General features: G+C 38.7%; 1 long non-coding RNA gene across 2 annotated transcripts in view; it reads right to left on the bottom strand.

Annotated features, from left to right (window-relative positions):
- LOC311528743 overlaps nucleotides 1–27,095 on the bottom strand; it is a 174,861-nt gene extending 147,766 nt beyond the window's left edge. Inside the window, exons 1-2 of one of the 2 annotated variants that reach the window (XR_014713681.1) lie at nucleotides 27,067–27,095; nucleotides 12,684–12,730 (exon numbers count right to left, since the gene is read on the bottom strand). This is a non-coding gene — a long non-coding RNA (uncharacterized lncRNA). Of the gene's footprint in view, nucleotides 1–12,683; nucleotides 12,731–26,871; nucleotides 26,946–27,066 lie in introns of those variants that run through there. The other variant, XR_014713682.1, reaches the window with a different exon arrangement.
- Between the last annotated feature and the right edge of the window lie 761 nt (nucleotides 27,096–27,856).

Here is a 27,856-nt window from a genome sequence, read left to right on the forward strand (position 1 = left end):
TTGAAGACTTCATTTCTAATTCAGCCCTGCCTCATCCCCTCTCCATGCACAGAATGTTACGACCTTGCACCCAGGTTCCAATCAACAGCCCAGCTCCTGCAGACACTTACATACATAAGTGCAGTGGGATTATTCAAATATGTAAAGCTAGTCCCATGTGTAAAATAGGACCTCAGTTATTTTCAACATTCATGTTGTGAAAAAGCCCCAGATATGGGCCCTTTAAATTAGTGACTATGAGTTAATCTGAAAAGTTCTGGAGAGACTGATAAACTCCTGGATGTCTGGATTCTAATTGGAACCTATTTAAAATATCAATCATTTTATCTTTTACAATATGATTCTCTACCTATCAAGAGAAACATAGGAACTGATATCAACACAGATTATTGCTTAATCTAGTACAATCTTCTGCATCTAGCAACAGCCTATCAATTGTAATTTCCACAAAAATAATAAATAATTGAAGAAAAAATTCCCACATATTAAACCAGTAAATTATACCCTACTCATATTAAACTGTAATACAAAAACTAATAATATGTGTATACTATATTATGAATGGTGGTCACTGTTGCAGCTGCTTTTACCAACTCATATTTTCTGGATTGAATCTCAGACAACCAGCCCTCATCCAAGCTCAGCTATTCACTGGGATATTTATCTCACTGCGCCAGCCAATACAGACATGGTAGGTCTGGATGTCTTTATATTGAAAACACTGTAATCCATGTTTCTTCCATGACCTTCCCAACAGCAAAATCAATGTTGAACAGGATACACATGACAGATACCTCATATGAGAGATCCTTCAAGGTACAGGAGTAATTTCCTTCTGAATATTCCCCAAAAAGATAGAAATGGAACCTTTTACAAGTGTCTTGATCAATCTCTCTTAGAGTCAACTGAAATCTCAACACAATCTCATGGAGAATGCTATCCAAGGCTGGTGATGGCTTTACAACAGTCAGCATGGTCACCTTATCTTTGCCTATGCTGAGATCTTAATCTAATGCAATCAGTGAAGTTTTCACATCCTGTGCAGCCCTATAGTCTGATTATCCAGATGCAAGGAAACTCTCTGGACTCAAGAAACTTCCAGAGTTGTATCAGCACAACTTTCTCATTGGTCTTTCTTAAAAAGAAAATTGAATACTAGAAAATAGTTAACCTGTAAAGAGTTGATTTCTTGAGCAGAGGCTGCCTAAATACTTCTTTAAGAATATCTGGCAGGGTGGGCAGTGACTCTATCCAGGAAAAGAAAATGATGCACAGGAGCTAATTTCACTGTCCATGACTGTAGGAAAGGAAATATTTTTCCTTGTGTATCTCGTGCAGAGGAAGTAGCCATTACCGCTATCATCCAGAATGTGCATAAAGTTTCTGCATGGCAGCAAAAGGGGTAATTTCTGTGCATCAGGTCCTTAACTTTTCATATAATTCTTTGCTTAGTACAACTAGAGATGCTATAGCTTATTTCAGGATGACAAGAGAAATAAGCAGAACAATGAATATGAAATATTGCATGCTAATCCATAAAGGCGGAATGCCATTAGCAGATCTCACACAGCTATGTGTGTACTAGGTAGAGAACTTAAAAGGGAAATATTTCACAAATGAATCTTTATTTTCCTTACTAATTAATAAACACCATGCTGTGAATAACTGGTGATAATGTTCTAATAAGAAAAATCAATAAATTTACACCCAGGGTCACAGTAATTGATGCTGCGGAATAGAAAAATGCATTCTCCATTGATCCTTTAGCAAACTTCTAACTAAAAAGGACAGGAAAGAAAGCCAATTACTGTGGTATGCCTCTGAAAAAGATAAGATTAAAACAAGCTAATTATGTGTTCTTGAATAACTACAATTTTTGATGAAAGTACATAGAGTAAGGGCATCCTATGTCTCCTGTACAGAGATATTGCTTTTCACTAATTAAAATATAGTAGTTTTACGTTTAACAGCTCTTTACCAATTGGCAGATAAATACTTAGAAAAGTCAATCTTAAAAACTTCCATAGATAAACATTTTAGCATTGCTGTAAGCAGATGATTAAACTGAAAAATAAAACCAACTCTTAGACAATTATTGTTTAAGTAAACGTCACGTGTGAACTGGAAAGGCTACTGGAAGAGAGAAAATAAAATATTGGGCACAAGTGTCCATTGCCTCACATCTTCATCAGGCATTGATCCTTCAATGAGCTCTGCCCAGGTGCATCCATGCAGGGACCCACTACATCCACCCACACAGAACATAATGAAGGATCCTGGCCATAGTCATTTATCTGAGGGCCCGGTAGGTGTAAAATGATACCACATCAGAACAGTAGTTCTCATTCTGACTTTGCAGTGATGCTTCATGAGTGAAAATGGGTCCATAGGGGCAAGGGAAAGGAAAAATCAGGCCATTTGGATTTAAGATTCCAAGGATAAAGAAAGTACACAGCAGTTCTATAAAGTTTTTGAATTCTTTAAACTGCATCGACCATTTGCTCCCTCAGGCACATTGATTTCTTATTTTCTCCACTAGATTGAGTGAAGTCAAAATCACCAGAAACAAAGTTTGAAAGAACCATTTGTAGCCCTTCCCCTAGCTGTGGCTCAAACCTCCTCTCTGGTGGTTGCAACTTGTAGTGGCCCCTCACGTCACATGGTCTGCTTTCTCAGTTCTTTTTGTGATGCCTGGGCCCTCCACTCAAGGTAACTCCTCACTGTGCCTGAGACACAAGTGCTGCCATCCTTTGAGAAAGTGAATATTGCTACTTCCACTGCTGGCAAGGAGTATAAAGGCCAGTACACAAGAAACAATAAAGTATCTTAACACAAACCCAAGCCAAGAAATGACAGATCACAAAATTATAATAACAAAGTGTGTGTGTGTGTGTGTGTGTGTGTGTGTGTGTGTGTGTGTGTGTGTGAGGGGGAGTTATTGAACAGATAAACAGGATTTGGGGAAGAAAGGGATTAGATTAACTAATAAATACTAAACATTAACAAATCAACATAATTCCCACCTCTCAGTACTCACATTCTTCCTAACCCCCAGATCCCTCCCTGACACCTTTCTGGGCAGATAGCAAGCTGGGGTAGAATCCAGAGAAGAGTGCTGGGCAACTTAAACAACAAAATGGGTAATCTTACAGTGTCTTTGCCCCTGAGTGGAGTAGGATACTCTCCTGACTCCTGGTCTGGAGTCCCATGGAGGTCTCAGCTGGCTCTCAGTAGTCAGCGCCAGGTTGGATCACTGTCAGTCTGGACACTGGTCTCTGGAGCACTAGAATTGCCTGACTCATGCACTAGATCCCACAGCAGTTTAAATATGCTCTTTGGGGGGAGAGGGAGTTAATTAAAGATGCCATGGGCTGCTTCTCTCTCTGCTTCCAAACTCAAGAGTTCAAAACTGAAACTAAAAACTAGTCTCCTTGTCCCTGAGTCAGGTTGTCCCTTCCCCCAGAGGGGCTGAGCAGACCTCGCTCATCGTTGGGCCAGCAAACTGCTAGTCCATATCACCCTACAGGCCTGAGCAGGAGATTCTAGCCCATTCTGTCCTGATCCTCTACTCCAAACTTGCTGGGAAATAATGTCAGTAGACTCTAGTAGGCATTATTGTTACAGTACATATAGTAGTACCCCCAGAGGCTCATTCTAGAGTTCCAAGAGTTGGCATTCTCCAAGTTGGGGTTACACATTCAATAATATTTAAATTTGTAGCTTGCTAAGAATCTTACCCATCAATTTCTGCATCAAGTCCAGAACTGTTGCTTGAGCTATAGCATATCATTTGGTAAGACATCCAATCTTAATGTCAAGTCTTAAAGTGATAATGAATCTACCACTTTCCAAGGTAAGTTCTCATAAAAAAATAATATCAAGTATATTTTCCACAATAACACGTAGATTGACATTAATTTTGCTACAATACCTTGAATTCTTTACTGTTTGCATCCAATATGCACTTTTGCATGATTTTGCCTAGGAGTTGTGTCAAGCCTAGAGGCCTAGAGTTGACCAAGTAATCCCATTTACCCTTTTTAAATACAGGCACGCTTAGTTTGGAGTTTGCAATTCAAAGCTTTTTTGAGTTTCAGAATGTAAATTTGAATCTCTGTTTCTTTTTAAATTGATGGAAATTGCTGGTTTGTCATATTCAGCTATTTTTAAAACAGCTGAATTGATTTCCTTAATAAGTTCCAGAAAGGGTCTTTACTGTGCTGAGAGTAAGAAAAAGGGAATGTTCTTTGCACTGAAGCAAGGGATTAAAATGAAAGTGCCATATTAACCAAAACAATAGATTGTTACTAGTAACATTGCTATCTAAATATTATATTATGTATACACACATTACAGGAAGATTATTAAGGTTGCAAAGTCAAGCACTCAAAAGTTAGGAAATACCAGAATTAAGGCTGTCTGTGTAACCTAAGTTCAGCCCCCTTGCACTTATGCATTATGATATTTATAATCAATTGATCATGTCTTCTCAAACCTGTCCCTCTCCCAATTCTGTCTGTTCCCAAATTCTGACCCCTCGTCCCATTCTCCTTGTCTACGCAGTCCACATCCCCATTCCTCAGACTTTCCATCCCATTTTCACTTGCACAGCTAGTCCTAGTCACAGATTTCAAGGCCAGAAGGGAATACTGTGAATATTTAATCTGACCTCCTACATAACACAGACTGTAGGACTTCCCTAAAATAATTCCTGCTTCAAGTCCAATAGGTGTGGTTGAACTAGTGCATAAATATCCAATCTTAATTTAATAACGTCTTTCAAAAATATCCAATCTTAATTTAATAACGTCTAGTGATGGAAAATCCACCACAACCCATGGTAAAGTGTTCCTGTGGCCAATTACCCTCACTGATAAAAAACTGTGCGTTATTCCTGGTCTGAATTTGTCTAATTTCAACTTCTAGGCATTGGCTCTTATTATATCCTTATCTGCTGTATTGAAGAGCCCTCTATTGTCAAATTTCTGTTCTGCATGACGATCCTTATAGATTCTGATCAAGTCACCCTTTAACTTAGTGTCCCCCTTGGGACTCTCTGTCTGAGTCCCACTCTTTCCCCACTCCCAGTGTCTTCCTCCCAGATACTAGCCCCTAGTCTCCTTGCCGAGCTAGTCCCATTTCCCTCTCTCAGCTCTTCATCGATTTTTTCTGTCCACTTCCACTGGCTCCCAGCCTCAGTTTCCCTCTGTGAACTCCTCATCCCCTAATACCCCCTCTCCAGCTCCTCTGCCAAGTCTCTTTGCCCAGCCAGACCCAATTCCCTGTTAGAACTGTCTCCCTACTCCCCAACCCCATTGGTTCCTTGTCTAAATCTCCTTGTCCTGCCAATCCCATTTTCCTCCTCTTTTCCCAGCTTCTCATCCAATCTCTGCCCAACCCATCCTGAACCGACTGGTTCCCAGTCTTCACCATCCCATCTCCCTCACCATCTTCCAGTCTCCCCCCATAACTTCCAGTCCCAGTTTCCTTGGCCAGCCAGTCACAGTCTTCCCCCTTCACCAACATTCAGTCACAGTTTCTCTGTCTTTCAGAGATTCCTAGAATTTAATTCCAGAAGGGATCTTTTTGATTGTCTTGTCTGACAGTCCTTTGAGTCCCCTCCCTCCAGTCACAATGCACTCCATTCCCTTTCTCTTAAAAGATCATGAGAATTTTTTTAACATTGAAAAGAATGTATTTTGCCCAGCATCATCATCAAAAAACAAACAAACAAACAAAAAACCCAGCATGAGGCAGCGTAGGAAATTTCAGTCTAAATGGTTAAAATTTGGAAAAAATTATGAGCAACTGAAAACAGGATCTCATAATGGCAAGTGTTGGGCAGCCTATATAACAGGTAATGCTACTAGCTCTGCCTATAATATAAGTGATCTTTAAGTGAAGTGTGTTTTGAATTAAATGCGAGTACCTTGTTAGCTGGTGGGAAGGAAAAAAAAAACAAAATGAAGAAAATAAAAAAGGAAAGAAGAGGCACAGAAACCATGAACTAAAGCATATATAAGAAGGAGAAACAGAATCATGGAACCTAAAGATGGGAAAAATCTTTTAGTCATATTTTTCAGTCCCTTTGCCAATGCAGGATATTTCCCAAATGTTCATTTAAGAGAGATGGGCCCAAACCAAAATCCAGGAACTAAACCTGAGATCCTAATGCAGTTCAAATCCCAGTTCACAGCACAGAGCTAACTCTATAATGGGCTGAATAGGAACATGTCATGTTTTGGGAAAGCTCAGATTCAGATCTGGAGTGTGACGCCCCAATGTCAGTAGTGTTCGTATTTGGATTTTGATTCATAACACAGTGGGGAGGGATAGCTCAGTGGTTTGAGCATTGGCCTACTAAAACCAGGGTTGTGAGTTCAATCCTTTTGATGGGGCCATTTAGGGCTCTGGGACAAAAATTGGGGATTGATCCTGCTTTGAGCAGGTGGTTGAACTAGATGACCTTCTGAGGTCCCTTGCACCCCTGATATTCTATGATTATCATCAAGATTATCTGAAGTAGCTTTAGGTTACCCTTTGTGCTCCCCTGGTGCAAAGATGATCTTTGCCAGGCTTGTTTCCAATCAGAGTCTAGGCTGATCTAAGTTATTCCAGTTTCCAACAGCCTACAGTGGTCAGGGGTTGCTAGGGTGCATTCTCTTTCCGGATATGCCTCCTTACCACTGACTACATCCCCTCTGTTGGAATGTGACATATCTTCAATGCTTAGTCTATTCTTTTTTAAACGTCCAATAAGATGAGAATTCCACCATTCCTTTGAGCCTTTGAGGGACTAAAGAATGAGTAAAGGGCACTTCCTGTCTTCTGTACTATCTCCTCCTGCTATCATACAAATATTCTAGCTTATGCCTTAGATGGTGGCTTTGTCTTTAAACCTCCACCGAGTTAGTTATTTGTATTTGTGCCAAAAGAGAGTAGCCACGTTAATGCTGTAATTATGGCAAGATCATGGCATGTTTTGTAGCAGAAATAATATTGTAAATGTAGATTTTGGTTAGAACTGTCATAAATATAAAGGGAAGGGTAAACCCCTTTGAAATCCCTCCTGGCCAGGGGAAAGCTCCTCTCACCTGTAAAGGATTAAGAAGCTAAAGGTAACCTCGCTGGCACCTGACCAAAATGACCAATGAGGAGACAAGATACTTTCAAAAGCTGGGAGGAGGGAGAGAAACAAAGGGTCTTGTGTGTCTGTCTATATGCTGGGTTTCTGCCGGGGATAGACCAGGAATGGAGTCTTAGAACTTTTAGTAAGTAATCTAGCTAGGTATGTGTTAGATTATGATTTCTTTAAATGGCTGAGAAAAGAATTGTGCTGAATAGAGTAACTATTTCTGTCTGTGTATCTTTTTTGTAACTTAAGGTTTTACCTAGAGGGGTTCTCTATGTTTTTGAATCTAATTACCCTGTAAGATATCTACCATCCTGATTTTACAGGGGGGATTTCTTTATTTCTATTTACTTCTATTTTTATTAAAGTCTTCTTGTAAGAAAACTGAATGCTTTTTCATTGTTCTCAGATCCAAGGGTTTGGGTCTGTGGTCACCTATGCAAATTGGTGAGGCTTTTTATCCAACATTTCCCAGGAAAGCGGGGGTGCAAGTGTTGGGAGGATTGTTCATTGTTCTTAAGATCCAAGGGTCTGGGTCTGTAGTCACCTAGGCAAATTGGTGAGGCTTTTTACCAAACCTTGTCCAGGAAGAGGGGTGCAAGGTTTTGGGAAGTATTTTGGGGGAAAAGACGCGTCCAAACAGCTCTTCCCCAGTAACCAGTATTAGTTTGGTGGTGGTAGCGGCCAATCCAAAGACAACAGGTGGAATATTTTGTACCTTGGGGAAGTTTTGACCTAAGCTGGTAAAGATAAGCTTAGGAGGTTTTTCATGCAGGTCCCCACATCTGTACCCTAGAGTTCAGAGTGGGGGAGGAACCTTGACAAGAACTTTCTTGGTCACATATTTATCAGAGAGCTGAAGAGCTGAGCTGAAAGTTAAAGCAGATGTAACAAGCTGTGTTTTGCCCTAGGCATGCTTTCACTAATTTTAGTTTGTTGTTATTCAGTTCAGTGAGCTTCTGCAATTTTCACATTTCAATTAGTTGCATAAGTACCTAAAATAAGTATCAAATAAAGTAATTTGTTTTTAGGGGATCCTAAAGCTGGTTCATAACATGAAAAGTACCATCACATACTGCTCAAACCTGTTTGATCAAATGTTGAAGACTTTACCCAGGGGCAGATATCAGAGAGGACCAAAGAGCTATCTTTTGTGCTATTGCACGGGGACTGGCCACAATCCTGCTGGGAAGCATAGTCACTACTTGTACCCCTGTGGGTTCTAGCTCCCTGAACTGGTCAGGAATGGAACAAAAACATGTTCTACCCTAACGGCACATGTCTGCCACCCTTAAAGTGAGTAACACCTTACTTCCACGTCACTCCCATTGAAATCAATCATGAGATGATCATAGTGGTGGAACACTGGATGTATGTGATACAGACAGCACTACTGGGAGTATATGCTTCTGTATACACCAGAAACATTAGGACTAAAATGAGCGAACTTCCTAAGATACAATATACAATATGGTACAGATACAGTGGGTCAAATTCTGCTCTTACACATACAAGTTTGTAAATCTGGAGTATAACCGTATAGCACTATGCCATCCACTTTTACCTTTAATGGAGTTACTCTAAGCTAGTAATGTAACTAAAAGGAGAATTTGCTTTTGTGTGTGTTTTACTGGACATTTTGATAACTGTGATTGTTATAATACCTACTGCTGAAGCAATCTCTCTAGATATCTAAAAAAGTGAAGGGAAAATTTAGAGAAGATAGCAAGGATTTACCAGAGGGAAAAAAGAGACTACTGGAACAGTCACCCCAAAGTCCAAATTTCAGTTCCACACATCTTTGCTCTGGGCATGATTCTCTGTTGGCTTGCACCTTGTGTTGTCATTCAGACTTGCACAAAATATGTATAAAGCGCTGCCAAATCAAAATAGTAGCATTTCATACTTACTCTGCACAGGTGTAAATGACTATACCTCGCAGAAGGCCATAAACGTCTGCAAAGCAACTTGATTATCACCTTCAAACCCTGTCTCAAAATTCTCCTTTACCAGAATGCCTACAAACAGCTTGGCATCCAGAGACCACTGCCTCGTAAGCCGCTCAACATTGCCTCATTATTTACTGGCACTCCCTCTCTGACTGTATCCACCTGTTTCCTCTTGTCTGATACTTGGATTATAGAGTCCTTGGGGTAGGGACCATCTTTTTATTCTGCGTTTGTATATCACCTAGCACAATGGGGTCCTGGTCCATGATAAGTTCTACAGGAATACAAATAAATAAAATAATATGAATTATAATAAGGCATTGGAGAATCAGACCCCATGACATCACAAGCATTGGAACCAAAAGTTGACCAAGCTATTTATGACCTGACAGAATCAGAAAGAACAGAAGCAATCTGCTCTTGAGAGATTTTCATACTGAAGAGTTTGAGATATTTGTTTGAACCACACCAAACTGACAGGGGGTATAAAAGTCCACACAGACTTTGAATTGTAATGTAATGTGTCACTCAATGTCCAAGATCAGGAACTTCAGCAAGGGTTTCTCATTGTATATCTTGTATACAGACAGGAGAGATATGGGAGAGGATCATCTGAGATTATTGTGTGAGGTATGCTGAAACTGGTTTCCCTGATCTCTCAGAAAAGTAGTCCTCTCCCGTAATCAGGATGGTAGGAGAACAATGAAGAACAATGAAGAAGTTCTGGAGGCAGAAGCAATAGTACAGTTTTGTATTTCCCTGCAGGCATATTTGCAAATGACTAAAAAGCATTATAACTGTGAGAGCATCTTAGTAGATCTGGGGTAAACATATGCAATGTGAGAATAAACTGGAGATCCTCAGTCCAGTTCCAAGCATTGGTAAGATAAGAGAGTTATACTTAACCAACTTGTTATGAGATGAAGTTGAAAATTCTCATAATGCGGACCCACCTTAATAGAATAATTGTTTTGTGGACCATTGCCCCTCCCACTTTTGATCCCGTTAACATCCCTGTAGAAACAGCAGCATTTGCTTTCAAGGAAAAATAATATGATGAAACCATTTAATATATGTGTAGCTATTTTATAAAGCTATTGAGCAGATGGAAACAATATCATGTGAGCAGCCAGTCCTCCACAGACTTTATGTGGTCTATTTACATAGTTGGACAACCACTTACAGAGAACAGGAGGGATTATTATATAGTTTATGTATGACACAATAAGAAAAATTTTAAATGCTGTGTATTAGATGATTAAATGACCAACTATGTGTTCAAATCATATACCAATTGGTATTCTACTGTATTTTAATTTATGTGGTTTCTGTGTGTGTATTTCAGTGATTCATACTTGAATAAATGTGTATGTATAAGCTGGTACTCAAGATAATTTAACCATTAAGTGTTTGGAACTTAAAGAATGATAGTGCTGTGGTCCAAACAGTCTAGAGTTGCATTGGAATACTTGAGGGTTCCATTGGGCACTCTCTGTTTTAATTCAGCAAGTTTCTGAAAAGGATGACAGTTGGCTGTTATTTAAATAGTATATATACAAATTTGCTCCTGCCTTTTTCACAGCAAAAGGAATGCAGGAAAAAATCAGAATACTTGACTTAGATGTGCAAGTGCTTGAATCAGCAAAGGAAGGCTGAGTCAAAAGGCTGCCCTTTTAAAAATTTGGCCTTTTGCTGTCTCTTATTGTGTTGCCTGCACCCATTCTCCCAGTGATATTAGCCCCAGCCTCTTATTGGTGGTACATTTCTTACAACCAGCTCCATGCTTCCTTCTACAATGTCTGTTAGCCAATGGCTACAGAACACTCTCCCTGAACTAGACTATAAGGTTATCACTCCCTCCTCTTTCAAATAACTCCTCAACACTCATCTGTATTATAACATCCACAACACATTTGCTGACGGGTAGTAGCTATAAAAGAGGCAAAAAGAGGATAGTTGATTTTATTTTTAAAGGCTTATCACTCTCCCACACCATACATCTGTGCCTTGTCTTTATAGATTGTAAGCACTTTGGGGTAAATTATTATGCATGAGACACATCATGGGCACTATTCTAATACAAATAACAAACACTGGAATACGGCAATAACAACATCATACAAAACAGCAGCATATACCTTATGGGCCTCATCATCAGACTATGAGAGGACATCCATTTACATAATGCAAGGCAGGCTGCTGGTACCTTCTCAGTACTACCAGGGAAATGAATTTCTGCAGGCAGCAGGTCCCCAATGGGCATTATATCTAGGATTTTGTGGTGGGTATGGGTGAGTAGGAGGTGTTGGGGATGCTACAATCTATTTGCTGTCTTTGACCCCCAAATCTTATTGTAATATTTATATCCACTAAAGCTTATATGAAAATTGGTTATAAAATAAAAGAAAAGAGCTGATATTGAAATTGCATAAATACATTTCTATAATTAATTATTTTCTATTAATAATTCATTAAAAAACTAAAATAATTACCATACAGAGGATTTTTTTCTTCTTTTTGATTAAACCCACATGACAAATTTTGGCAATTTTTACAAGAGCTGATAATTGGTATATGATTGGACATGAATTGTATTTCTTTTTCTTAATTTCTGATATTTCTGTCATAAATCATCACATCAGGTTCAGCTCGTCACATTAGCTTAAAACATGAGACAACAAACATGACACAATATGTCACAATAACCCAGATAATACGTCAGAAAGTTTTGGGGAAAAAACCCTTGCTTTCAGGTTGGATGCTGAGTATCAAATTATCACAAGAAGTACCTGAAATGACTTTATCATAGTAAGAACAGTCTGGTAGAATGCTACATAATGGTGAAATACAAGTTACATTTTCAATATGCCACTTGTTCAATTGTGTGTTTCAGATTTATAGACACAGGTGAATTTCAATAAATTATAGACTGATAAAGGAGTAGTTATATCTAATGACAATAATAAAAGAAACTTTTAAACTTTAAGGGAAATTTGACTAGATCTTTTCTTCATATGTTCATAAGAGATAGCTAAAACTCAGATGTAGCATCTGTTTTTCAGTGAGATCTTGACTATATCCAGCTTTATAGATGGGCTGATGAAAGAACAAGGAAGTTAAGTGACCTGGCCACGGTTACAGAGTGAACCAGTATATTTTAGTTTATTTTTGAACATGGCATACTTCTGGTTCTTTGTCTCTAACATATACACATATTACATTGCTTCCCCTTTGCTGTTTTAAATCAAGAAACAACCCAGCATGGTATAAAGTATAACAGAACACTATGTACTGGAAAATGAAAGCACCAGATGCTTGATGCAAAATGTAAAACCTGTCGCAAAGAGTAATAGAAAAGTGATTTTTTAAGGAATGCTGTAGTATGTAATCTACTTATTCCAGGGCTTGCACAGACTTTTATATAAATTATAAAAGGTGATACTGTAGACTAAAGCTGTTTGCAATTTGCAGAGACCATTTTGTTGTCAACTAGTAGTCTTTTTCAATGTGTTTCATTATTAGGCGAACCAATTAAACCACACTCAGAATATGTCACGTATGCTAAGTACATAATTTGTATAAAATTCTTATCTGTCCATTACCTTTATCCCATTGCATTTTCCTCTCCCTGACTTGGAGCAGTGAGTTCCTTTAAAAAAAAAAAAAGAAGAGTTTTGTGTTAAAACTGGCATGTTGAAAAGTCTGACATGAGAATTCTCAAACTGTTAACTAGATTTTGGCATTTAATAAGATGTAAACTGCTGAAGCTATTTGCAGATGAAGTCTCATTTTTGTCCATCAGCAGGGGGCTGGGAGCATAATTAATTGAGTGAAAGTTAAAAGACGGACAGCATGGTTACATTTATGCAAATATTGCAATAGAACATCTAACAGAAGAGAAAAATAGCTTGTAACTGATTGGTTTGGTTTCAGACCAAAATCCACAGGGCCCATTTAAACATTGCAGATTGTGCATGACAATTAATACCTATAGGTTTTTTTTTCTTTTAGTATGCATGCTGCAATAAAAGAAAAAACACATCTCAGTAGCAGTCAAAGTTTCAAGTCCAGTGAGACAATTCTATTTCTGTTTTAAGCTCTTTTACTGCTCATGAATGTTAAAATATAGTCACCGGAAAAAAAAATCATATGATGTATATGCCTTCAACCATATGCCGGTCTCTGCTGTTTGTTTCTTTTATTCATGTCCCAGTCATATGGATCCTGGTACACCAAAGGTTCTATTTAATTAAAGTTAGCTAAAAGCTTAAACCGTAGAGATCAGGACAGCTGCTACAGATATTAACCCAGGTGCTGCTCAGGGTGATCAGACACTCTTACAAGTATTGCACTCAAAAGATACTCTTTTGTCAGTTTTATTCTCCTGGCTGGCACGGTATGTGGGAGTGACCCCTGAGTCAAGAGTAAGAGCTGAAAACATTTTAAATGTTCAAATCCAATCTCAAATTGAAATCCATTGTTCTTTGTATAATTTGTGCCTCATTTTTCACATTTGCAAGATATGCATGACTACCTTTTTCATTGATTTTTGACTGTGCAGGCATTTGATTTTGTCTGCTGTACAACAACTGACTGTTCCCTATAGAAGGATTTGGTAGGCTGTCTCCCCTTTAATTCCCCTTTTGTCCTTATTGTGGTTTCATTTGTGCATCTTATTCCAAAAGCCCAATACATTGATATGTAGTTTAGTTTTATTAGTACAGATGAATGTACAGCATGCCTCGTTACTTCTTTATTGTGTATGTACTCTATATACATGTGAGTTTAAGTCTGTATTCTTGAATTTGTTTGATTTCACTGCTTATCTTTATATATTTCAAAATGTTGCCAACCATTCTAGAAGTAACATCTTCCCTTCACTGGAGTGGTTTGAAGAAAATATTTTAGGAGGCCAAGGGATCATTATTTTTTTGGTGTGTATCAACGGGAGACTAAGTGCTTCATTCTTAGTTACAATGGGGCCCCTTTACACTGCTCTGGCAGTAATTTACTCTCACTTTAAGGCTCCTTTACATAGCCAAAAGTGTAACGGGGCCTCAGTATAAATGAGAATCAGCTCCTATGTGTTTTGGGCAATTTGGGTTCTCAGCAATGGAACTTCTACTTAAGGGGACCAGAAGAGTATAGGACTAGGAGAAAACTAAAGCAGAAGCATACAGAAAGTATATCTATGGATGGACTACTGATTTTGAGAATGAACTTCAATGGAAGTTCAGCATGCTCAGCATCTCACAGGACCTGCTAGCACCCTGCAGCATTAGACCGGTAGTGACTCTCACAACTGAGAACACGCAGGGTGTCTCAGTCAACACAAAGGGAATTCTTCACTGAGGATGCTGGATACACACAGACCCTGCAGCTCTCGAGCTCTCAGAAGCCCTGCTTCACCAAAAAGCACCTTGGATTCAATAGAAATTAAACACTTGTAAAAAGAAGTAAAAAGTAAAAAGTAAAAAGTAAAAAGAAAAGGAGTACTTGTGGCACCTTAGAGACTAACAAATTTATTTGAGCATAAGCTTTCGTGAGCTTATGCTCAAATAAATTTGTTAGTCCCTAAGGTGCCACAAGTACTCCTTTTTTGGGGGGGGGGGGATACAGACTAACAAGGCTGCTACTCTGAAACTTGTTTAAGTGATTTTCTGAGCTGAGTCCGAAAGAGGAACACAGCCTGTGTTTTTTGTTGTTACCACACGTGGTCTGCCTAAGCTGTAACCCAGAGAAGGGTATGCAATCATGGAATTGATTGTTTACTACATTACAGGGTCCTTAGCACTTCTCCAGAGGGTTTCCAGTGATCTCTTTCTTCCAGGCTTAAATTCAAAATTAATATTATTTCCAGCCCTTCCTAATGCAAGTAGAGATGTCACAATATAAACCAGTGCATTGCTTTCTCATTTAGCCAGCATGCAGATAGACCAAAGTAGCAATTAGGGCCATATCTGTAGGTTTCCTTCCATTCACCTGTGCAAGAGCAATTGAAGTGAATGGAAATTGCATAAATAGACTGAGGAGAGACTACATATAGATCATCCCATTTCCATCTTAATTCAGTGCTAACTTTGAAATGTACTTGTGCTCATTTATATGTCAGCATTTCATTGTGGAATATTATACCACACACATTTAATGAATGCGTGAATGCACAGTGGTGCCATTAACAAATCAGAAATATATGAATTATTGTATTATTCCCCTATACTTAGAATGGGCCATATCTGTGGATATGGTAATAATTGGCACCTGTTGACTTTTTAGTGGCCTCTAATGTACCTCCTGCATGTGGCTGGATGATCATTGCCATTGTTCCATTTATTTGGAAAATGCAAAATGTTGAATCTGCCAATTGTTTCATATTCTATCAAATAACTAGTAAGAGAATGGAAATATTTGCTATTGTCCTTTAATCTTCAGGATGAAGCAGTCCGGTAGCCATGTTAATCTGTATCTACAAAAACAAGTAGCCATCCTTCGACAAAAACACTTCAAAAACAGACTTCAAAGAGAAACTGCAGAGCTACAATTCATTTGCAAATTTCACACCATTAATTAGGGCTTGAATAGGGACTGGGAGTGGCTAGCTCACTACAAAAGGAAATTTCCCTCTCTTGGTATTGACAACTCCTCATCAGTTATTGGGAGTGGACCACATGCATGTTCACTGAATTGGCCTTGTTGACATTGGTTCTCCACTTGTAAGGTAACTCCCTTCTCTTCATGTGCCAGTATATTTATGCCTGTATCTGTAATTTTCACTCCATGCATCTGAAGAAAGTGGGGTTTTTTTTACCCACAAAAGCTTATGCCCAAATAAATCTGTTAGTGTTTAAGGTGCCACCAGACTCCTCATTGCTTTTTTAGGGTAAAGCAGTGCCATCATTTAAGAAGTTTCACTCATTACAGTTTATATGTTTCCAATAAAATAGCTCCAAAAAGCAGCAAAAGCAGGTGAGCCAGATACATATTTTTGAATGACATTTTGTGCATTTTACAGTAATTACTGATACTGAAATATATTCATCTGGTCATATACAATAGAAACTGAAATTATCAAAAGACATCCCTGAAGATATTCCATAGATATTGGGGAAGAGTTGGGTATGGTAAAATATTTGGGGGAAAAATGTTTGTTCATATTTATTCCAAAAAATTCCTTGTGGGTTTATTTGTCCTGCCTATGATCCACATCAATGATGTAAACAGGCAGCAAAAACAAACAAAAAGCTATCTGCAAAGTTGCAATTTCCCAGTTAAGTTTATTTACTTTCTAAAAATAGTTCCCTATTTAAGGAGAAAGCAGACACAATGATATTTGAAAATGACATTTAGCATAATGGCAACATGACTGATTAATGCATACAATTATTGCTACCTCTGATTATCAAATAACTGATTGAACTAGCAGATCAGGCCCTGCTATACAATAGATACAGGCAACATAATTCAAAAGTTATGACAGAGGCAGGACTGTGAGGGCAAAAGATGAAGAGAAATAGAAGCTTTGGAAAGGAACAGCACTTATTCCATATAGTGAATGAATTCCTTTTGACCAATATATTTAAAAGTTTCCAATCCAGCCAATAATAAAAAAAGGACAAACAAGCATCTGTCTTTTTTTCTGCATATCCTTGTGGGATCTGTGCCAGTTAAAACACCTGAAAAGAATGGCAATAAAAGCTTATAACTCTTTCTTGGAAACCTCATGAAACAGCAATGTGGTAAACACAAAACCACTTCTAACAAAGTTGCCTGCCAAAATAACTCTATCAAGGTAGATTATGTAAAGTTATATGCAGGATGTCGTTAAGCAGCAGTAAATACTGTACTTATGGGAACTATTAGAAGTAGTACTGTAGAAGGCAGTCTAGTGAAAGTGCAGCTGAATATGAGGAACAATATTTACTCGAGGCAGCTACAGAAATAGCTACAGTTTGCCCCAGATGACCCAGAGGTTATATTAGCTATAGAATGTCATAATTCCAAATTTAAAACAAATGATTTAAATACAGTCACACTGCTCTGTTATCAACTACGAAACTGCTGCAAAGTAACTTTCTCACCTTTAACTCCATCCTTAACTTCAGTGTTACAAACTTTTCACATTTGGGTTTTCTTTCAGAATAAAAAAAAAGTATATTTAGACTTTGTTTAGTCAGACTAACTGAAAGAGAAATATGCATGGAAGTAAAGGTACGACACTGAAAAATTCAACATGCCATCCAAAGAGTGGTATGCGGTGTTGTTGTTGTGGCCATGTCAGTCCAAGGACATTAGAGAGACAAGGTGGGTGAGGTCATGTCTTTCATTGGACCAACTTCTGCTTGTGAGAGAGACAAGCTTTCAAGCTTACCAAGCCTGTCTCTCTCTCACCAACAGAAGTTGGTCCAATGAAAGATATGACCTCACCAAAGAGCTAGCATTCAATAGCTTGCAGCTGCCTTCCAGAACAAGGTGCAGCCTACCTGTCTCTAGAACTAAATCTTAGCACCAGGTATCAGGATAATAAAAAGAACTCTGCTTAACAAACTAGGACAGTGAAACTCATGTGTTTTCCACCAATAAAAAGCTATGACAATTTTGGATGAGAAAAGAGGATTAGAAAGAATAATGTACACTTTTCTGTTGTGCAATTACCAAGCAAATCCAACTTCGAAAAAGCTGGAGATAATACTATGTGGAAATAAATAAGTCCACGTGTTAGCTCTACTCCATTAGTACTGTATCTTTCCAATGTTTTGTTCTTGGGTATAGTGACACACCGGAACTGGAAGCAACAAAATCAGGAAATCTGAACTAGTTGCTTTTTGGCCGTGGAGAGTATTCTGATCATTTATTGGTATGTAATTTCGATTAATTCCACAGAAGTTACATGCATACATCAAGAGAAAATGTATTCCAAGATATTTTTTCATCTGCCAAACTTTGAAGCATGTTGAATGGGTCGAACGTATTTAGAGTTTCGCTAAAGCCTTAACTTGTCAGGAATCTGAAAGGATCTCTGAACTCCTCACATTCTGACTAGTCATAATATTGGCAATCTTAAGTTTTATCTAGAAATATCCTTGTTATGTTGACCAAGTAGGTCAAATCCTAAATAATTTATACAAGAGTTTTTATTTAAAAAAAGACCTAATAAAGCAAATACGGGAAAACACACATTTTTTTCCAGGTTCTATTATTAGAATGGTTGGCCTTTGAACAAAACTGAAAATCATTTTCAGACTATGTATAGACAACCAATGGGCTGTGGCTGTTAGGAAAGTAGTAACATGAAAAGAGCATACATCTGGGGAAAGGCTCTAATGGGTAGTAAATCTCTCAGAGACTATTATAAAAGGGAAATACATTGTATATCCAGATTCAGAGTATATCACATGTCAGTGGTGTAAATAGTGGTGTGTAGTTGCTCTGGTTTGAACATTTGTTATGAATTTACACTATTACAGTTGAATTTTTGGTGAATGATGTTCATTGTATTAACAGAACAGTCTTCTACCTATTTCTCTAAATAATTTTAATAAAAGGAAGGAGTGAAGATTTCTATTCCTCTTCCATATTTCTTATGAGTATAAAGTTTCTTGGCAAATGAAACTATCTTTGTTTTCTTTTAAAATAATCTCAGTTACTCTGTTTTCAGATGGTGGGCTAAAAATCTGGCTTCATTGAAATCAATAAGAAATTTACCATTGATTTTGGTGATGCCAGCATTTTACTCTATACATTCTAATTATTGTTAAAAACCTGGATTTATGAAAGAGTTCTTTATTGAAAGTAATAAATATGTCTGAGGCAGCCCACTTTTGGGCTATGGCACACAGCTTGAGAACGTAAATATTGTTGTTCTTCTTATGGGTCCTGCCATTTGAGTATGAAATACATGAAGTGCTCACAGGTCAAAGAAATAATATTCCAATTATCAAAACAGCTAAATCTAGAGTGACCCATAGCAACATAATCCAGAGTAACTCTTTAACATCACAAGCTTGATGCTCAAATGTGACATTCATGAGGATATGATTTATTTCAGAAGGTGGAGAAAGCTACTAGGGAAGAGGCTGTTCTAGATTTTATTTTGACAAATAGGGAGAAACAAGTAAAGAATTTGAAAGTGGAAGGCAGCATGGGTGAAGTGATCATAAATTGGTGGAGTTCATGATTCTAAGGAATGAGATGAGGGAAAGCAGCACAATAAAGATAGGGGATTCAAAAAGGCAGACCTTAGCAAATGCAGGGAGTTAGTAGATAAGATTCGATGGGAAGCAAGTCTAAGAAGAAAAACAGTTCAAGAGAGTTGGCAATTTTTCCAAGAGACAATATTAAGGGCACAAGACCAAGCTATCCCACTGCATAGGAAAGGTAGGAAGTATAGCAGGAAACACTCCCCCCCCCCACACTTTTAACCAGGAGATCTTCAATGATATGAAACTCAAAATGAGCCCTACAAAAAATAGACATTAGGTCAAGTTATAAGCAAACAACACAAGTATGTTGGGACAAAATTAGAAAGGCCAATGCATAAAACGAGATTAAACTAACTAGAGACATAAAGACTAACAAGAAAATATTCTACAAATACATTAGAAGCAAGAGGAAGACCAAGGACAAGATAGAGCCATTACTCAATGAAAAGCGGAAAACCATAACAGAAAATGTGGAAATGGAGAAGTGTAAAATAACTTCTTTGTTTCAGTTTTCACCAGAAAGGTTAGTAGCTATTGGACCTCTAACACAGTGAATGCCAGTAAAAATAAGGTAGGATCAGAGGCTAAAGTAGGGAACAATAACAAGTTAAAAATTACTTAGATGTCTTCAAGTAACCAGGGCCTGAAGAAATACATCCTAGAATACTCAAGGAACTGACTGAGGAGATATCTGAGTCATTATTGATTATCTACTAAAAGTCATGGAAGATGGGAGAAATTCCAGAGGGCAAATATAGTGCCTGTCTATAAAAAGGAAAATAAAGACAACCCAGGGAATTACAGATCAGTCAGCTTAACTTTAGTACCCAGAAAGATAATGGAGCAAATAATTAAGCAATCAATTTGCAGATACCAAGAAGAAAATAAGGTGATAAGTAACAGTCAGCATGGATTTGACAGGAGCAAATTATGTTAAACCAACCTAATATCTTTCTTTGACAGCTTTGTGGATGGGAGGAAGCAGTAGATGTGGTATATCTTGACCTAGTAAAGCTTTTGATACTGACTCATATGATCTTCTCCTAAACAAACTAGGGAAATACAACCTAGATGGAGCTACTATAAGGTGGGTGCATATAGGGTTGCCAATTTTGGTTGGACATATTCCTGGAGGTTTCGTCACATGACATAATCTTTAATTAAAGATTAATCTTTAATTCCTGGAGACTCAAGGCCAATCCTTGAGGGCTGTCAACCCTAGGTGCATAACTGATTGGAAAGCCATTTCCAGATAGTAGTTACTGGTTCACAGTCAAGCTGGAAGGGCATACTGAGTGGGGTCCTGCAGGGATCAGTTCTGGGTGCAGTTCTGTTTGATATTTTCATCAGTTATTTACATAATGGCATAGAGAGTACACTTATAATGTTTGCGGACAATATCAAGATAGGAGAAGTTGCAAGTGCTTTTAAGAACAGGATTAAAATTGAAAATGATCTGGACAAACTGGAGAAAAGATCTGAAGTAAATAGGATGAAATGCAAATGAGGACAAATGCAAAGTACTCCACCTAGAAAGGAACAATATGTTGCATACATAAAAATGGGAAATGACTGCCTAGGAAGAAGTACTGTGGAAAGGGATCTGGAGATCATAGTGGATCACAAGCTAATTATGAGTGAACAGTGTAACACTATTGCCAAAAAATAAGCAAACAACATACTGGGATGTATTAGCAGGAGTGTTATAAGCAAGACAAGAGAAATAATACTTTTGCTCTACTCCATGCTCATTTGTCCTCAATTGGAGTATTGTGTCCCATTCTGGGCACCACATTTCAGGAAAGATGTGGACAAATCGGACAAAGTCCAGAGAAGAGAAACAAAAATGGTTAAAGGTCTAGGAAACATAACTTATGAGGGAAGACTGAAAAAATTGGATTTGCTTAGTCAGGAGAAAAGAAGACTGAGGGGGGAGATGATCACAGTTTTCAAATACATAAAAGGTTGTTACAAGGAGGAGGGTGAAAAATTGTTCTCTAACCTCTGAGGATGGGACAGGAAGCAATGGGCTTAAATTGCAGCATCGGTGGTTTAGGCTGGACGTTAGGAAAAACTTCCTAACTGTCAGGGTAGTTAAGCACTGGAATAAATTGCCTAGATTGGTTGGAATCTCCCTCACTGGAGATTTTAAAGAGCAGGTTAGACAAACACCTATCAGGGACAGTTTAGATAATACTTACTCCTGCCATGAGTGCAGGGAACTAAACTAGATGACCTCTCGAGGTCCCTTCCAGTCCTACGATTCTATGATTCTATGACATTATAGGAACCTAGATAAAATTTCAAATGTGTAAGTTCCTTGTTCCAGTGGATATTTCAAATTAAACGTTTTAGAACTCCTGACCACCACTAATCAAAGTGGAATTACATCTTTACGTAATTCCAGTTGGACCCATGAGAACTACATTAGGACTAGTGTTTGCTACAATAGACCCTCTCCTTATTTCACAGAAATGTAGGTGTTCCTCAATTTACAAGTTATAACATCTAAAGAAAAAAACTATCAGACATAAGTGTGCGGATTTAAACATTAATAATAAACTACACATTTTCCAAAACAATGATAGAAGATTGTTCTTTTCTGAAATTTCACAGCCATCTTTGCCTCACTCATTTTTTATCCATTTTATATACCTATGTTTTATAATGTCAGACAGAAGGCCTCAAACCACGTCATGGTCTCTGTATAACACAAGCACACCAACTTTTGGAAAAATTCTGAACTATTGCAATAATATATATCATTTCTCATCTTCTCAATGAAAACAAAGTCATATTATCATTCTAGTTGGAGAGAGCTAGATTTTGACTGGCTCGGTTTAAGGGTGTTTAGATAGCATAAAGAGCACTTGCCTTCCCTCTTGAACACAAGGAACAGCCACAATCCCAGAGTTCAAGGGGGAAATTACCGCTCTGCTAGCCGTGCTAGACTATCCTAAACAGTAAGGACAAAGGATATGTCTACTCTGCAAAATAGGTGTGTCCTTAACTTGGGAAAACTAACCCACATTAGCTAACTCAGGTTAAAATAGAAGTGAAGGCACAATTGTTTTTAACTCAGATTAGCCGCTTGAATCAAAGCCTAAAGATGCCTGTGGTTGAACCCAATGCAACCAACCGGAGTTAAGAACACACCTTTTTACAGTGTAGACACCCAAAAACAAAGGCATACACCATCTCCAGGATGGGAGTGCACACTGAACACTTTAAAAAAAATATATAGGACCACATTGTGAACCCTTAGTCACATAGAGTCATACCTTACTCCTCGTGTTGTTGCACTAAAGTCAATGGGACTATTTAAAGTATAGCTAAAGGATGTCCAACATAGCCCACAGTATTATTAAACTAACAATATAGAATTATATAAAGAGAATATATGCAGTGGATGCCTTTTAAAATATCATAAAGTTCTCTTTGCAACTAGCTAATGGTGCTGTAATATTTGTATTATTCCCCAGCATACTGAATATGAAAATACTACTTAATGTTATATAGTTTCAAAGGGAATTGAAGGGTTTTTAAGAGTGGCCACTGTACGTTAAGGCACAACAGAGGTAGAGATCAAGTTGAGCATTCCACCTTAACTTTTAGAATTTCCTGGGTTTTCAATACTATATTAATACCAATTTGCTTATTGAATATAATGATTGCATATGAAAATCTATGTGAAAAGTTTAAGAATAACTAAAAGAAAAACCTCACACAAGGGAACAAGGATACACAGCATGTTTTGAACCTGGCAGTCTCCCATGTTCCACCCAAATGAACATGCCACAGGTGCAACCAGGAAGAGCAGGTGTAAAATACATTTTTATTGTGATGGGAATAAATATGATTTCTTGTCTATAATGTATTCATCTCAAGACACTGGTGCATCTGCTATATATTAACAGTCTGTGCTGTATTTTACTTCAAGTTTTGAGAAATGTAAATCTGAAGTTCTACACCTGAAAGACTCTGAACCAGCTTCTCCACTGCTTGACTCCAGTGCAGCCATTTTACACTAATGAACTCAACCATTTACATTAGAAATGCCACGTATGTTCACTATCACAGGAGAACTGCCTGCTGGATGTACTAACTATTCAGCAACAGTGGAAGGAAGAGTTGGGAAGTTACACATTGGAAACCCTTGTACTCAGCACCTCTGCCGCCATTTCTGCTATCACAGATGGCACTTGCAGCTGGCACTGACATTTTTCTCTACAACTTTCCCTCCATTTGTATTCTTTATTCCTGTTCTGTGATGCACCTAGCCACCATGTGGCATGACGGCCTTGGTCCTGACCCACCATTATATTATTCTGAGCATAATCAGCTGCTATGCCTCAGAAATGCTTGTCAATCTTCCAGTCAAGACCGGGACCTTAGCAGTTGTAAATGGCACATTATGTGCTTCTCCTTCTCATATGGGTTCAGTGACAATAGCAGTGGGTTCCACAGCCGCAAATATGTCTTCTGTGTTGGGGAATAATCAAGCCCTCCATTCTTATCTATTTATTATAATTAATAGTTGTCTACCACCATAGTATCTCAGAGCTATGGGTAATTTTTAATTTAACATGATTTTAAACATGACTTTTCCTATATCATGTTTAAAAACCCTATGCACAGTTTCTTTAAGCCTTTAAGTACGCAGTAGATGTCTGGGAACACAGTCATGAGAAGTTCTTATCCAGCTGCCCCATGTGTATGGCCATATTTTTGTTCTTTTATGTATTCTGTATTTAAGGCAACTGTAGAAAGACAGCTGAATTGCCTCCTTGCTACTTGATAGATGTATCTTTAACACTTCAGAATCTATTTTACCTTTATAATGCTCAGTGAGAGTGATGATGTGTACCTAGGGCACTGTACCAGTTGAGGTATTCTGTCTGTGGAGAGCATGGTTTAGATTTGGAGTGTGTGCTCCTCCACATCAGATACAGTCCACCTTCTGATGTAGATGTTGGTGAGGCCCTGTGTCCATGTCCCATACCCTTTTTGGAGTATGTAGTATTTCCAGCAGTGCCGACACCACCTTGACCTTTATATTCATAGAGAAGAATAATGGTGGCCCCTTGGTGGGATGTGAAATAGAAACAGGGCTCTTTGCACCCTCTTTCACTCATTGCACACCCACACAGCGCCAGACATAATCTGGTTCCCAGCATGAGGATTCTTTTCTGTGGTAGGCTGCAGAAGAAGGACTGCCACAAGTAGAACTACCAGTAAAGAATATTTCCTTAGGTACCCCTGATACCACCAACAGTGCCAAATCTTTTAGCTTCTCGGATGAATATGTTTGTGTTCATTTTTTTTTAACCTAATGTTTATTTACCCAATATTTTGAAATGACTAAAGAGCTATTTTATAAACACTACAGTACATTTATTTAAGCACTCCATACAATCTGTGTAAGATGCTTTTGAACAGAAGGTACCACACATTTGCAACTTGCTGCACTTTTTCACCCATTCTACTTGTTTTCCCCTTCACAATTTAAATAGAGATCAGGCCATCCTCTGGATGACTTTCTTGCCAAATGAAAAGGAGTACTTGTGGCACTTTAAAGACTATCCAATTTATTTGAGCATAAGCTTTCGTGAGCTACAGCTCAGTTCATCGGATGCATACTGTGGAAACTGTAGAAGACATTATATACACAGAGACCATGAAACAATACCTCCTCCCACCCCACGCTCCTGCTGGTAACAGCTTATCTAAAGTGACCACTCTCTTTACAATGTGTATGATAATCAAGGTGGGCCATTTCCAGCACAAATCCAGGTTTTCTCACCCCCCCCCCTTTTTTTCCAAAAACCACACACACAAACTCACTCTCCTGCTGGTAATAGTTCATCCAAAGTGACCACTCTCCCTGCAATGTGCATGATAATCAAGGTGGGCCATTTCCAGCACAAATCCAGGTTTTCTCACACCCCCCCCCACACACAAACTCACTCTCCTGCTGGTAATAGCTCATCCAAACTGACCACTCTCCTTACAATGTGTATGATAATCAAGGTGGGCCATTTCCAGCATAAATCCAAGTTTAATCAGAATGTCGGGGGGGGGGGTAGGAAAAAACAAGGGGAAATAGGCTACTTTGCATAATGACTTAGCCACTCCCAGTCTCTATTTAAGCCTAAATTAATAGTATCCAATTTGCAAATGAATTCCAATTCAGCAGTTTCTCGCTGGAGTATGGATTTGAAGTTTTTTTGTTTTAAGATAGCGACCTTCATGTCTGTAACTGCGTGACCAGAGAGATTGAAGTGTTCTCCGACTGGTTTATGAATGTTATAATTCTTGACATCTGATTTGTGTCCATTTATTCCAAATGTCACTCTCTACTGCCTAAAGCCTCTGTTGAGTCACATGAGCACGGTGAAGGATCAAACCCAATAAGTGACTAATTTTAGGCCCTGTAATTCAATATTCAGACAAAACCATTTATGCTTGAAATCTTTGTTTGGGGCTCAGTTTTTCCTCTAAGTTTTGGCTGAAAGAACTCCTTAAAACTAAGTTTGAGTGACAGAGAAATATCAGAATATTTGTGTTTGAATTCTGTCCCCCACTGTAGCTCCTTTACATCTCTCCAGAGGCATAAAGGACCCACTAAGGGGCAGATAAAGAGGTTCCCCTACTGGCATGCAGCTGATTAAGCAATCCTATGTGGCCTTCCTGCACACCCCTTGGATGGGGCAATAGAGGTGGGCCATGTATGGGAGCAAGAATCACTGGAGCATGATGCACCACAACTGTTCTTGGCAGAGCAGCATCCCATAGATGTCCATACCAGGCTAAGGCTGGTCTAAGTTGCCCAGAATTCAAGGGACACAAAGGTCCCTTAAAGCCACACTTGCCATTTCCTTGGCACAGAATCTGGCTCTTACTTCAGGTGAATATTTGAAAGTTTCCATGGTTATCCAAATACCAGAACTTTTTGAGGGCCCTCCTCATACAAACCTTTCTCCCTATCCCCTACCTTTGCTGTGTGCCTACCTTTTCTCTTTGGCAGTGGTAGACGGAATAATACTCTTTAGAAGATATTTAGCAGGCCTTCCCACTGCAGGCAGGGGTACATATTGGTGGACGTCAGGGACGGGGGGATCCCAAGCAGAAATAAACAACCATAACAAATGTTAACCTAGGCTTTTACTGAGCTGCTGCTTTCTTGCTGAATCAGCAAGCTGGGAGAGCAAATTTCTATGGCTTCTGCACTGCAGAAGCTGGAAAATGTTTATAATTCAAATGAGCTCTAAAAGGCTTGAAGTATTTCAGTGATACGAGTGAAACAACTATCTGAAACCACTAACAACTTTCTTGACACTTTTATAACTAAAATGGGCTCAACCAACCTTCCAAATTTTATAAAAACGAAACTGCTTCAGGCAATAGACTCATCACACCCAGCTTCAAACTGAAGTGAATTTTCATACCAAGAATCAAGATTTATGTCAGATTTGCCAGCACTAATAGAGCAACTATTTTATAATAGCCCTGAATAGGGCTTGTTTTTATTCCCTATTATTCTAGATACAGTAGAACCTCAAAGACATGAAAACCAGAGTTACCAACTGACCTGTCAACTGGACACATGGGGAACCAGAAGTAAGCTTTCAGGCAGTAGCGGAGACCAAAAAAAATAACAAAAACCCAACCACAAACAAACCAGCAAATACAGTACTGTAATTGTATTGCATCCTAAAGGTAAGCACATCTGGGCTGCCTGTCCCCACCCCCACTCTCCTACTCACCACAAGGTGTAATCACTTACAGGTAGGAGGTGGTGAACACTGTTTTCCCCTCTCCCTGCTCCTGGCTAGGAAGGGGACAAGCTTGCAAGCTCAGAGCCCTGGAAAGAAACTTCCAGAGCTGCTCCTGAAACCTGGCCCGGAATTTCAGCTGCTGGAGCTGGAGCCCGAGCTTCTGCACACTGGGCTCTGGCAGAGCAACTCAGTTTAAAGGGCCACAGCCTGCACCACAAACCCACTGACACTGTGGTGCCCCAAGGTGCCAGAACCAGCTGCCTGTCCACATCCCCACTCGCCAGGCTCCTGTGAGCCCCCACTCTGAGCAGTCCTACCTGAGGAGCATCCCATAACAGCTTGTTCAGAGTTACAAACATTTCAGAGTTGCAAAAAACTTCTATTTCCAAGGTGTCCATAACTCTAAGGTTCTACTGTACTATGGGCCAGATTTTCAAGTGGGGAAAACTAGCTGTTGAAAACAATGGAACTACAGCAATTTACACCAACTAAGAATCTGCCTGATTGCACCTACCTATATAGAGAATTATTTGGGGCATATTGTGAAACAATCCCTACCCAACCTCCCTGCAGGCAGCTGAAGTATTCCAGATTTCAGTGGCATACCTCAGAGCACAATTTTTGTAAACATTTGCAATTGATATAGCTAAAGACATCAACAGAACAACACCCTTTTAGGGGTTCTCTGCCCCCAAATTTTATCTTTGAACTCTTTCACCAACAGGAAGCAGGAATTTGTATTGCATGTACTTTTTGTGGGGATTTTTAATTTTATGCCCATTTGCCACTGCTCATTTT

This window comes from Lepidochelys olivacea, assembly GCF_965140295.1.
Source record: "Lepidochelys olivacea isolate rLepOli2 genome assembly, chromosome: 1".
Taxonomy (NCBI): Eukaryota; Metazoa; Chordata; order Testudines; family Cheloniidae; genus Lepidochelys; species Lepidochelys olivacea.